We start from the raw sequence: 14,336 nt of genomic DNA, 5'->3' as shown, positions 1-14,336 counted from the left end.
GCTGTCCTGGGGCAATGGGAGGAGTGGTCTATAGAAAAACCTCTTCAGATTACTTCAGTTTGCACAGTGAACATACAGGCACTCCGTACGGAACAGCTCAGCGAGCTCCAGGCCCAGGCCCCAAGGACTGAGAAATGGACCTGGATGGAACGCAATGTGGGGCTGCAGAAGGATGGGACCTGGAGGTGCCAGCGTACAGGCAGACCCGCCTGTCCCAAGCAACTAATGCCCTACCTAGCACAGCAAATACACTCCACAGGGCACCCAGGTGTTAGCCAAATGACTCGACGCTTTGCTCAGAGCTGGGTGGGCACAGGCTTCACACCCTTCGCAGCTGATGTGGTACAACGCTGTGGAGAGTGCCAAAAAGCCTCTGGAGCACCGCCGGCTCCTAATCTTCGACGTCCTGCACCCGAGGGGCCCTTTAGACACTGGCAAATAGACTATTGTTCACTGCCACCCTGTAAAGGGAAAACAGGCCTCCTAGTGATGGTGGACCAGTTTTCTAGATGGGTGGAGGCTGTCCCTGTCAAACGAGAGACTGCGCAGACAACTGCCAAATATCTCGTGACAGAAGTAATTCCCCGATGGGGACTCCCGTGTCGCATAGACTCAGACCAGGGCACACATTTTACTGGAAAAGTGTGTCAGGTGGTGGCAGACCTACTAGGGATCAAATGGGACCTGCATTGCCCTCATCACCCGCAGTCCTCCGGCATGGTGGAACGGGTGAACCGGACTTTGAAAGCTAAATTGACAAAGTACCACCTGGGAGGGATCCCCTGGGTGGATGCATTGCCCGCCGTACTGTGCAGCATCCGGGCTGGGACAAATCGAAAAGTGGGGCTGAGCCCGTTTGAGGTGATCACGGGGCGTCCCATGAGACTGAGTGACTCTCCAGGACATGACAGAGTAGGCTTGAGTATACTAACTGATTCTCTGTTACAGTATTGCAAGTTGCTGACAGAGGCCACCCAAGGAGCCCGCGAGCAGGTCCTGGAGGTGTGGAGACCACCACCTGAAGGAGGGCACGACCTCATCCCAGGAGAGTGGGTGTGGATCAGGAAATTTCCTTCACAGGTTCTCCAGCCCAGGTGGGACGGACCCTACCAGATCCTGTTGACAACCGAGTCTGCGGTTCGAGTGGAAGGAAAAGATTGCTGGATCCACGCGTCACACTGCCAACGAGCCTCATCCCCAGTTACAGACTCAGAATGAAATCATTTCTGTCAATAACGATAATTGTTGCTGTAGGACTATGTTCCGCAGGGATTAATGATCATCTCTCCCACAAAGGAGAACATGGAATTAATTCCTTTTTAGGCCTCTCCTTTCTGACAGCTAAGAAAACCAACCAAAGTGCCTGCTGGGTGAGTGCCGCATTACCCAAATATGTACAGGGAGGACTTCCTATGGGGGCCATTCCTTGGAGTCTCGAGGAAGTCATAGGCATGATCATTTGGAGGGATAATTTAGGAAATTTTAATATGACAAACTATGGGGGTTGCCATAACACGACTTTAACCTGCACAACATTACAATATCTACAGGAGCGAGGCTTAAAGCCCACGAGTTTCACAGGCTCTTACGCTCCTAAATATGACAGAAGCCATACACCACCATACCTGACTCTAAATAAGGAACGTGAGGGAAACATATGTTTTCAGCACACTAATGGTCTGCACTTGGTTGGATGGAGTCGTTGCAACCTTACCATTGCTGCAAATATATCCACCTCTACCTTCCAAATTCCAGGATAGGATCGGCACACCCCACAATTCGGTATAAGCTTCTTATTTTCAGAGGCATGGGGAGCGCCAAACGGAACATATTTCATTTGTGGAAAACGAGCCTACCCGTGGTTGCCAGCCCAGTGGTCTGGCTCATGTTATTTAGGATATGTGGTTCCTCATATCCGTGTTCAAACCCACAGCCCCTTCGGACCTAACCACAGACCACAAAGAAAATTGGCTGATTGGGAATATTATTAAGGTATAAAATTTCCACAAGCCGGCATGAACTTTCTGAGTCGAGAGTTAATTCAAATGGCCTCGACTTTAGAAGAATTAGCAAATTCTACCTCATCTAGTCTGAAGGCTGTTAATGATGAGATGGTAGCCCTCAGAACAGTGGCCATGCAGAACCGACTAGCTTTAGATTATGTACTGGCAGCCCAAGGAGGAACTTGTGCAGTAATTGGCACTGGATGCTGCACATATATTCCTGATAATTCTGAGCACATCTCTGATCTGGCCCAACACATTTACAATGAGGGACAGAAATATCAGGACTATTATATTGAAAATTGGGGAATTGGGTCTTGGGTAAACTCTGTGTTTGGGTCCTGGGGTGGAACCTTTTTACAGTGTTTATTTGTAGGAATAGTATTGTTTATATGTATAATTGTAATCATCACGTGCACAAAAACATGTATCACATCTTGCTATATCCGTGGAACGTACAATGTCATGGCAATACATACCTGTTCGCCAAGAAAGGAAAGATCTGCCCTGACATTGTATGTATAAAAATAGGCTACACTGACGTATGCCATATTTTATAAGGGGGAATGAAGAAAGATGTGAAGACGGGGGTTTGAATTTAATCCTTTCTGTAGGGGGTTTAGACTTCTAAGTCACAAGCTGGGGTTTATGGCAGGAAAGGGGGTTAACTGATAAGGATTGCAGATGCAAGCTAGGAACCCCCCTGGGTGTAATCTTAAACTGACAATTTGTCCAGAACATCGTAAACTGGCCAAATACCATGAACCCCCCTCTTTATCATCAGACCGAGTGACGTCAGAAACGGAGAAGAAGACACTATATAACCCAAAAGTTTGTAACAGTACGGGGAACAATACTTCGGTTTTGTTGTTTCTTGCGGGAAACAAGACTTCGGCTTTATTATTCCTTGCATGCAATAAACTCATCTGTTTTACTTCATCTCGGATCAAGAACCTTATTTGTTCTGTTACAACAACGGTATGCCCTTATAACATCCGTGACAGTATTTCCAACACTGTGCTGCCCTTTTAATTAACATTGGCTGTAACAATGTGTTGTTTTTGTCTCTTAAAGGGTCTGCTCCTTTACTCCGTCTTGCCAGTGTCGTATAGAATTGAGTACCCATAAAATCTGAGACCCCTTTCAAAGTCTGCATGTGCAGTGGACATAAGAGGCTTGGCGCGTGTCGCAATTGTTGCCCTATCTACTAAGCCCATCCTCCAAGTTTGCACTTCTGTGATGTAGTCTCACAGGCCTGAGAGACATAGATTTCACACATGTAATTACTTGTAAGCCAACAAACCTTTTCTGAGTGGTCTAAGGCTCTGTGTTAAGGTTGCAGTCCCCCTGAAAGCTGGGGTTATAGTCCTGACGTTATACTTCAACTAATTCTCAGTAAATAGATCTTGCAGTACTCTGAGTGCCAGCTAGCTAAGTAACAAGTGCGCTATAAAGACAGAAATTACACATTGTTTGTGAGGCTGTGTGCTCCTGTATGGTCTAGTGGTTAGGATTCTGGATTTTCACCCAGGTGGCCTGGGTTAAACTCCCAATAAGGGAAACTTTTCTCTTCCCTTATGTTTTCCAAATAAAAATTTCTCAGTGTAGAAAAGAGCCCCGTTAAGCACTGTCAGGAGAGCTAAACTTTTGATAAAAGAGATCGCTTGTTTCCTCCTGCTTTCGAACTGAAACCCTTCAGTGTGTTAAGAGAACGTGACAATCACTACACTGCACAAGGTGGGGAGGAGTGACTTGCAGAGGAAAGGACTCAATCCAGGAAAATATTTCCACATTCTGGAGAGGAGATTTTTTCCATTCCCCCACTTTTGCAGCCTGACCTCCTCTATTTCTAGAGATCTGTAGAATGTGGAGAAAACGTTTGAAGTTGTTACTGCTACCTCCCCTTGCTTTGAACAATGTGTGGAGTTGTTTGAGTCAAAAAGAGTGATAGTTCAGGCCAATGGGAAGATCCACATTCAACTATGCATGTTGTTTTGTTCTCAGAGTTTGCAAAGATGGAGGACATTCGCACCTGGCTAAGCCAGTATTCTATAGTCCTTCATGGAACTGAGTTCAGAGGTGCTGACGGAATAAAAACAGGAGGTTGAGGAACATGGGGGTGTTCAAAGGCATTGAGGTTCCAGTCAAGGGAGCAGGTAGCCTGGCCCTGTCCATTATTAGAGCACTATAACCTAAAGAGATGGTTTCATATATATTGTTTTGGGTATATTTATTTATAAGTTTCCTATTTTGTGATTCTTTGTATTTGTTTGTGAAATTAAAATAGTTCTTAAAAATAAATGGAAGGTTTTTCTGAAGTCAGAAAGCCAATTTATTTGGTGGAAAAACAGATTGGTGAAGCTCCAACAAATAAATCCAGTTTATTTGTTTACTTTTTTTTCTGAAACAACTGAATTAGATGAAGTGTGCTAATATGCAACCTAACACCAGTGTGAATAACTAGAAGAGGGGAGCAGCGCTATTCCACACCATGGGAACTTTGTGATTGGCTGGCCCAGATCTATAATTTGCATATCAGATTTGGAAATATAACACTAAATTTAGTGGATTTAATTTACACTCAAGAGTCACCTACTGTGTATTGCCACTTCATTTTTTTATGAGTAGCTGTGATTACCAGTTGACAGCTTTTATTTGTTTAATTTTAAATTGTTTTGTAATATCACCCTGAATGGCCTGTACTCGAGGTTTGGTAGGGTATATGTGTTTTTGTTTTTTTCACCAACTGGATTTTTTGCTCTTTTAGTATTTGTCTAGAAGGCTTCTGAAGTCAGAAAGCCTGTTTTCTGGTAAAAGAATAGATGTGTTTAACAATAATTTTCAAACAATTTATGGGACTTTTATGAATAAAAAGATCTTGTATGATAGTTTCAAGAACACTGCTGTTGTCAGCTGACTTTTAGTGAAGCTCTTTCCTCTGGCCACCTGCACAGAATTTTCTTGTGCCTTTAATTTCAAGATGTAAAACCTAACAGTTGCGTTTGTTCATGTATACAGTTTCTGAAACTGTTAAATGAACTACTGTGTGTAAATCTGCAAATGTTGTTTGATAGGATGCTGGATAAGCAAAGTACTTTCTGATTGGTTAGCCAGATATCATATTTGCATACACCATTTGAAACAAAACCATGTGGTCTCTTTCTTATATGCACTGAACGTTACAACCACATTCTTCTACATCTTCTTTATGAGCAGGTTAGTTTGAAAGCCATTTTACACGTTTTGTGTTAATTTTGAAATGCTCTTACATTCTCACCCTAACTGGCCTGAAATCTTGTGTTAGAAGGTTCACAAGCTTATCTCTCAAACTACAATCTAATGGTTGTATTTACATTCCAGGTCATTTGTTTACATTTTTTAACAATAACAAGAAGAGGAGAGCAGCTCCATTCCAGACCATGGCAGCTTTGTGATTGGCTGAGCCAGATCTCTCACTTGCATATCAGATTTGGAAGAATAACACTAAACTCTCTTCTTGCATGGATTTAATTTACACCCAAATATCACCTACTGTGTATTACCACTTCAGTTTTTTATGAGTAGTTAGGATTACCTGTTGACAGGTTTTATTTGTTTAATTTTAAATGGTCTTGTATTATCACCCTGAATCGCCTGTACTCAAAGTTTGGTAAGGTACATGTGTTTTTGTTTCCTTCAGGAAGTGGAATTTTTGCTCTTTTAGTATTTGTTTAGACGGTTTTCTGAAGTCAGAAAGCCTAGTGTTTTGGTGAAAAACAAACATCTGTATTAATATTTTTCAAACAATATAAATAGGGTCTTGCATTTGGATATCTTGATATAGCTGTGTGCTTCTGTTGTATTCCTGGTATTTGACTGTGGTTATTTGACTGTCTCCTTCCTGAAAACCTCCATGTTATATGCTGAATAAGATGCAGTCTGATTGGCTGAGAGGCTGATTGATGATGTCATACGGAACAGTGCTGTAATGGTGGGCCAATGGGGAAGGGAGAACAATCAAAGGTCAGCAGTGTGGAACATAACAAAAAAAAACCACACACAGACCACACACTGGGACGTAACAATCACATTCATCACACATGCGCAAGATCCCCTGTTTGAAATCATGCAGAAACAGGTGTCTTTTTATCCGCTCAAGTTTTGTACTTCTGCCAGTGTTTTATGGATCTTGTTTCTCTTATTGCAAGAACACGCATTTACCGCGTCATTCATGATTACACCAAACAGCCAGAAGATCATGGCACCTTTCAGATAGTCATTCCTCTGCTTCCTAAATATCCCTATAGACAGGCCATTTCAGCAGAACTGACAAACGTGCCAAAGCAACCTGATAAGACCAGGTCCTTGGAGTCACTTCTCAGTCAGTTACTGCTGCCGAAATGCGAGCCCTTCCTCCAGCCTGAAGAAGTTGATCCTACATTACTCATATGGAAAATGTATCTACCAGACCTCAGAGAGCTGAGCTGGATCACTTCCCTTCTGAATGACATCTCAGTAACACGCTACCACTCCTCTTTGTGTACTCATGCTGGAACAGTGGGTGGCTAATGCAGACAGCATTATTATTTATACTTACTCATCAAAAGAGGATTGCTGAGAAAAACGTGACAGTATTTAACCTAAATGGCAAACAACAAAGACAGCATTGCAGCCTACGCATGCTGACGCAGCTACCCACCTGAACTACTACCGCCTACAGCTGCTGCGACCCACTATGCCTTCCTCCAAATCTTTTTCTAGATCTCTTCGTCATACCTTTGCCTACTGCCCTGTCTCTCTCACACCTGAAGAAGGGTCCACGGCCGAAAAGTTGTGTTCTCTTTCTTCTTTTTTTCAGCATGGAATAAACCTATTACTTGTTCCTAAATAATAATAATACTATTTAAATACATACAGGTCTTACTTAATATTATTTTGATTAAATATAGTACGTTAATAAGCAATAAATGGCACATCAAAATATTGTGAAGGTGAAGATCATACAACATCAACTACAAATGTGGAAATTTAACAATTTTAGGATTATAAATTGCATGTAGCACATTAACAACACTATAGTTATGCTAATGTAACAATAGTGTAAGAAAATCCTGACCTAATTCCTTTCAAATGCTGATACAAAATGTGAATGATTTCAGAGTTTCGGGTACTGGGTCTCCTGATAGAGAACGGAGATGAACTGAGGCGTGTGGGAAAGTGTACAGAACAGGTGGACTCCCAATTCCACATCAAGAGGCTGAGCACAATGGAAGAGTCCTGTACACACAAGCAAGTCTTTGACAACATGGACAATCAAAACCTACTGGTATGATATTATATTCTCTCTGTGGTGTGGAAAATATTCACTACTAGTATTCTAGGTTACAGATAGGTCATTATATGACAGCTTACATCTGATTAATAGGATCCACCTCTGGCATACTTTCTTTTTTTAGTTTATAATGTATAATCTTGCTGATCTTTTAATGCCAAAATAAAGAGTTTTACAAAAAGCTCCATGTTCTAAAAAGTTACTACAACTTTTGAACTTTGAAATATGGTCACTTTGTATTCTATGACTGAGCAAATACTGTAGAAAAGTGCAGTTAATATGTGAAAATGTGTAATGGGTATGTCTGATTGGTTGATTTGTGAAGATCTAGTAGTAGTTGATGATTAGCCATATGTTGATTACAATATTGTATATAATGTACTATAATTTGTGACTACTTAAATTACCATCAGCTGTGTACCTCCAGCTGACCTGTAAACAAATATATGAGAGAGGTATACTGAGACGAGAGGAGCACTGAAGACTTGAAAAAGCTCTCGCATTAGATTCTGTGTTTTTGTTGTTCCCCAGATTTGTTTTTAATGTTTTGTTTTCTTTTTCTTTTGAAATTGTTGCGTTTGGTTGTTTTTTTTTTCATAGTTGTTAGACTACTACAGGGATTTACCTAGGTTCCTGGAAGACTTCTCGTTTTGTGTTTGTTGTGTTTTCGGGTTACAACATTTTTTTTTCTATTGATAGGACCCCACGCATTACTATGGGAGTAGTTAACTTTAGTTCTTACATTGCACCTGAAATTACCACATAAACTACTACTCTGTTTCCCTTTTTTTAAAAGGCACAAGTGAAGTTTTTTTTCCTTGCTGCTGATTGGTAGCTACAATGGGTCAATTGCAATAAACTTATATACAATAAACTCCACTGAAATTTATCAGCAGCTCTGTACTAAACCTGTTCTCAATTGCAACAAACCTAAAATAACAGCTGCTGCCCATTAGATGTTACTGCATTAGGAGTCTAGCTTAAACCACCTCTTCATAGGTTTTAAGCAACTCAGTAGCGGATTAAGCAGAACAATTGATCACATTAGAACTGTCTTGAATGTAATGGAAATAATGTACTCATTAATTAACAAGCTTATGCACCACTTGCTTGAAAATTATTATTATATTTAACTAAAATTGCTTTCCAGACACCACAAATATCCACAATGAATGTTATCATAACACATCTTTAGTAATACAAATGTTATTTATTAATAATTAAGTTCCATGTATATCTTTATTAGTAGCTGTATTACAAGTAATGCATATACAGTCTTTATTATAGTTAGTTTTCAGTTATCCTGGGGAGGGAAGAGAATGGAAATTAAGGAAATAAAAAAAGGGCTTTTAAGTCTTCAATGTGTTCTGTCATAGCTGTGTGTTGTCATATCTGGGTGTTAATTTAGTATATTTGTTGTATTATTTATTGTGATTTGACACTACACTTGTGTTTCTCAGGAGAAAGCAGTAAGATTTTTTTTATTTGAGGGTACAGAAAATTGTATTGTACGGCCAAATGTAACATTACATTAAGAAACCCTTATTGTTACCTTTTGCAACGTTATTTATTTAAGACAGTTCTTCGGAATAGTGTCCCTTACGTATCTGTGACTGCAGTCCAACAATAACGGTGCTGAAATAGCCGTAATGTGTGGGAAGAAGATGGAGATGGAACAGGAGGCTTATTCAGTCAATAGAAAGGTTGTGTAGGACTGAACACACTACATGTATGGTACTGGGTTTAAGAACATTACGATCCTACAGTCTCCTGATCCATAATCAGATGCGTTATCCAGTGCACCACTGGCCCTTGTACCGCATTCCTCAAGTGCACCACTATGAGCTTGCGCCGTTACAATAATACATCGCCCCAGTCCAAATTTTCTCAATTAGGTGTACGTTTTCTATGTGTATTTAGTTAAACAGTCTTTCATTTTGTCTGTTTTAAAAATTGCATCTCTTAAAAACAGACAAACGAGTTTATGTGTCGCGCTGAAATTCACACATGAGGGAATTCAAACGAAAGAAATCACAGAAAAGATATCGCGCTTAAAAAGAAATCAGAGTGGAGACGCTGGTGATAGAAAACAGAGCTTCATACGATGCATGAGATGCTTTACCTCTGAACTAAACTCGGCTCTTTAATCGTGTTAGGAAGAGTGAATAGCCAACAGTGTACATTTTAAAAATCAAAGCAAGACAATGAGACAAGAAGAGAATTCGGAACACGAGCCTCTCTTTCATTGTTTAATGAGCTTTTGATGAACGCCTAAGTGAAAGACAAATTCACTATTTTCACTTTGTGATTAAAAAACACTTTTATCACACGTTAAGCACTCCTGATGGTGTCGAATAGTTCTCTTTTCTACCCTCATCATTTGAGGATCCCCAGCTAAAATATATTTTTAAACTACAACAAAATTGCAATATTTTGAATACTATTTAAGTTTACATAGTCACATTCCCGGTGATATTGACTTAGGCACTCAACTATTAACTTCTTGTAGTTAGCCAAAAGTTTGAAATCTCTGCAACTATCAGAATCCAAAGAAACCCCATCACATTTAGGGGAGACGGTTGAGGTCAGATTAATTTGAAATGCATCTCTGGGGACTTTTGATTTACCAACGTTATGTTTAACTGAAGGATATGCTGACTGACTGTGCCATAGAAACTAACGCACATCACCTTTTTTCTACATTCACAGGTTTTTGACTAAAGACAAAAAAATCATTTTTGTTTCCTTGCCAGCTGGCAGTAATTCCTCTGCACTGACAAAACAGATGAGTATTTTATCTTTCACAATTTGTATGGATTTTTTTAAAAACAAGTTGTTCCAAAAATTGAATGAACACATCCATTAAATTTAATGTAGAAGCATGTTGCTGTCCATAATGATAAACTATGCAGCAAGACAGGAAGGAAGGCACCACAGGGATTCAAATCCACAATCTCTTGTATAGTAGGCAGGTGCTTTAACCAACTAAGCCACAGCATTCTCTCATCCTAGTGTTAATCCCGCATCAGCAGGGTCAGCTTGTCGGCACACCCGTCTCCATTTGGTGGTTTGAGCTGACGCTGCCATGACGTTCCCATTAAATGCGACTGAGAATACTCCAACCGGCGCGCCGCTACGCCTGCTGTCGGAGAACTAAGCCACGGCACTGGTATCAAATATCCCTTTTACAGCCACTTGGACACATCTCAATTGCTCTGAGACACCTGCATTCAGTGTGCGCTGAGCCTGCTCGCTGAGCAAGTGACGAGAAATGGCTTATGTCCAAGGAGCTCAATTTGCTTTTTATGTTCAACGGGGTGTCCACTACAGCCGGCACTGAAACGCAGCACGGGCTCTGTGGTTTGACATCTCCCAAGGTAAATGTTGAAATTGTAGGTGGAAGAGGAAAATTACCCTCGAGCATGGGGAAAGAGCCAACTCATGTCCGGAAGGCGCTAAAGTGTGTATGGAGGTGGCCTAGTGGTTAAAACAACAACTTCTTAATACATGATACTCTGCACAAGTAGGTTTGAACCCCATCCTCGTCGAGGAAGGGCTTTGACATGTTTTGACCTTTTTAAACTTGGTGTGCTTTCGTTTCGTTTGTTCGCTCCTATACTGTAACAGTAATATTTCTAGATGTGCATGAACATGGTAGGCTGACAGCAGGAACATGTGGCTCACAAGCAGTGACAATATCAGAGGTGTCTGCAGTGTGTTGGTTTGTGAGCAACAATAAAATAACTTGACGTGGAAGCAGGTGTGCCTGCATTAACACAGCTCCATCGAGCAGAAAAAGCAACACAAGAACAGACTTAAATTCAACAGCGAGTTTCTGTAGCTGAAAACAGAAACTACTCCATGTGATGATTTAACTCACAACCTCAACATAACTACGCTTTAAAAGCACCCCAACCTGACCAATTGCGCTACTGGAGCAACACAGCACAGTAGCACATTTTCCTCAGTGCACTCAAACAGTGCTTCTTCCCTAGCCTACCAGTTTCAAGACTTTTTTAAATCGATCGAAGATTCATTGGAAAAGGTTTGTCGATGGATCAGGTGGGAATCACACCCGGATTAACTGCTTTCAAGGCAGCTATGTTCAACATTATACCCAGGACTGGCGCCAGGTGAATGATCTGTAGGGGGGCATCTGAAATCCTGAGGGGGGCAGTGATATTTTGGTTTAAACGGAGCCGTTGCAACCATCCAAGTGAATTCTCACAAGCATGCCACAGATTAGTATTTCATGTTAGAAGATAACGACAAGCAATCTGGTATTTAGTGATGAAGAACAGTTCCACGTTCATCAGAACTCACGTGATTATTTTTGTCTGGAGCATCAACCATATGTGTTCATTTTTGCAACAACATCAACAGTAACGAGGTTCTGAATCATTAAGAAATCATTGTAAAACCAACAGAAAGTACAAACTTCTATAACTACAGTCCTAGTTATATAACGATTGTACTATAAGTATAAGGATAAACTACTGCAAGGCAGTGGTCCACCTGAGCAAATAAGGTCGTAATAATGTTGACACCCCAAAACATAGACACTATGTAACATGCTGTTCCTGGACGGATAGCCCTCCTGCACATCAAACAGTCCGATGTAGTAACTGTGAATTCGGGGTTAGTGTAGTTATCTGACCATTGACAAAGTACAACTATTTTTTACGGGGCAAGTTAAGTGAAAGTGTTCAAAAACTTTTTATCCAAACCTTTTATCCAAAACTGAGGGGGGTGGGACTGTTCAGTTGAGGGTGCAATTTTGGCATGCCAGTAACATTTTCACAAAACGTCTTAGAGTTACAAAAACACTTACTTTGTGTATAAAGTGCATTGTGTACACACTGTAAGTTCACAACACGATAAATACTGCTCAATATGGGATCCTGTCCAGGAATATCAGGGCTGTAGAGGGTCAGATCTACAGATGTAGTAAACACATTATTGGAGTCGGTGTGTCTGCTCTCTGTGTGAGAGCCAGACAGGAAGAATAATCTGTGGTCTGGGAAGAAGAGACCCTCGTTGGAAGAGCGGCGCTCCACACAGGAGAGAATGAAAAAAACACTTTTTCAGGGACGCTGATTTTTCTCCTTGGGGGAATTAAAAGCACTTCTACGGAGTGACCTGGTGGTGCAATGGTAGCACATCTGACACCACCTCAGAAGGTTGTGTGTTCAAATAATGTCGAGATCGGCTGATGTGTTTTCAGGTCCAGCTGGTGCTGAACCCAGACATTACACCATGCAGTCCAGTTTTATCTGTATACCACATAGATAATCTAAATGAAATAACAGAGCAGTACAGAACACACATTCAAGAGATTGCACAGCAAGTCATTTTGAACACGACAAGAGAAAAGGCACACTGCACATCTGTGAAACATCACATACGTAAGACAGTTACATCACAGAACGGTTTCAGGCCCCTTTTTTATTACAGGTTCAAGCTAACCTGAAAGTTACAGAGTTTTAGGTCACTTTTGTATTAAATAAAATAAATATTATTTGCCCTTTTTTAAATTGTGGATGAAATCTACTCCCATGTACCAAGACCTTACAGTATATTCATGTTAATTAAAATGACCAACGCTATTGGACATTAGCTGGTGCTTTTTGTAACAATTTGCTATTTCATGCAGGAAAGAAAGGAAACCTGACCCAACGTTTGCTTTCAGGTGCGGTTCATTCACATAATGGACATCTATTTCTGAGGAGCCTGATTTAAAATCACACGAATCCGGTAGAAGTCGAACCTACAATCTCATGATGCAAAAACAGATGCGTTTTCCATTAAACCACTGGCCAATCATGTAACAGAATTGCACCATGGTGAGTTTAGCGCTGCAACTAGTAATATACCACCCCATCTAAAATTTCTTAGTGAGAAACGTGTTTTCTACATTTTTATCAGTTTTAAAATATCATATCTTTAAAACAGACAAAGGGTTTGTGTGTCATTCTGAAATTCTGATTGATTTAGAATTCAAAGAAAAAATGTTTTCTTCAACAAGGCAGTGAAATTATGACATCTTCACTCTACTTCTCTCTTGTAGTAAAGCAGACCTTGCAGTGTGAGCATTTGCTACAGTAAATTAGGTCATGTATCATGTTAAATCACTTCTTCAAAACAAAACATTTCCTGGTGCACATTTTCTCCATGAAAAAAAATACATTTTTCCCTTACATGCTTTCTCGTTTTTTTTCCATCAGAGTACAGAAAGAAGAAAAAAGGGAAAAGCAGTGTCGCAAAAGAACTCCATCACCCTTGGGAGATGTCAAGCTCATCGGATATGAAAAGTGCCCAATAAAAGCAATTTCTCTTCATTTATCTTAGCTTCGGGGCTGCTATTGTGTGTGAGGAGGCAACTTGCTCAGCCAGCAGACTCAGCGCTTACTGAATACAGGTATGTTTTGAGTGTCATGCTGATCATCTTATAAATGCAAAAGAAACTTTTAAAGCTGATGAAGTAATTTGCATGTGGCTACAACATCCCTGGAAGAGAGATTTTATCAGTTGCACATAATCTGTATTTTTTACTTTTTGTTCAGCACTGGAAATATATTTGTTTAAGTTTTCTTAAGAAGATCTCATGAAGTATTGCCAGGACCTACCTTTAACACTCAATAGCGATATTAATGGAGTAGAAATATAAGATAAATTGATGATCTGAGCTAAAATAGTCCTTACACGCCTCCTGGAACAGTGTTCATATTCATAGCAAGTAATATTCTTTTTCAACCCCAAACGTTGCTATTGCATTAAGCTTTGTGCGACCATTAGAGGTTTCGGTAGCTTCTGGAGAGCGCACTTTTCCAAACTGAAACCTATAAGAACATTATTCAAGGTACACCATGTCCCAGAATCGTTCATCGGGACTAGGATTAATATCAATGGAAATTACTTCAAGATTTAACTGAAATATTAAAAGAGTAGGAAAGCATTTAAAATAGAAAAAATCAGTTTAGATGATATTTAATTTTTGAGAAATGGGCACATACTGTACATCA

General features: G+C 40.3%; 2 non-coding genes across 2 annotated transcripts; both read left to right on the top strand.

Moving 5' to 3' along the window:
- Positions 1-4,750: 4,750 nt before the first annotated feature.
- Positions 4,751-4,807, top strand: LOC138243873 (U7 small nuclear RNA). Its single transcript, XR_011192491.1, has one exon. It is a non-coding gene; the product is annotated as a U7 small nuclear RNA (small nuclear RNA).
- An 879-nt stretch (positions 4,808-5,686) lies between these two features.
- Positions 5,687-5,744, top strand: LOC138243893 (U7 small nuclear RNA). The gene has a single exon (XR_011192511.1). It is a non-coding gene; the product is annotated as a U7 small nuclear RNA (small nuclear RNA).
- The last annotated feature ends 8,592 nt before the right edge of the window (positions 5,745-14,336 follow it).

Source organism: Lepisosteus oculatus, chromosome 14, assembly GCF_040954835.1.
Source record: "Lepisosteus oculatus isolate fLepOcu1 chromosome 14, fLepOcu1.hap2, whole genome shotgun sequence".
NCBI lineage: Eukaryota > Metazoa > Chordata > Actinopteri > Semionotiformes > Lepisosteidae > Lepisosteus > Lepisosteus oculatus.
The sequence above is the reverse complement of the archived record's forward strand: the minus strand, read 5'-3'. Positions and strand labels throughout refer to the sequence as shown.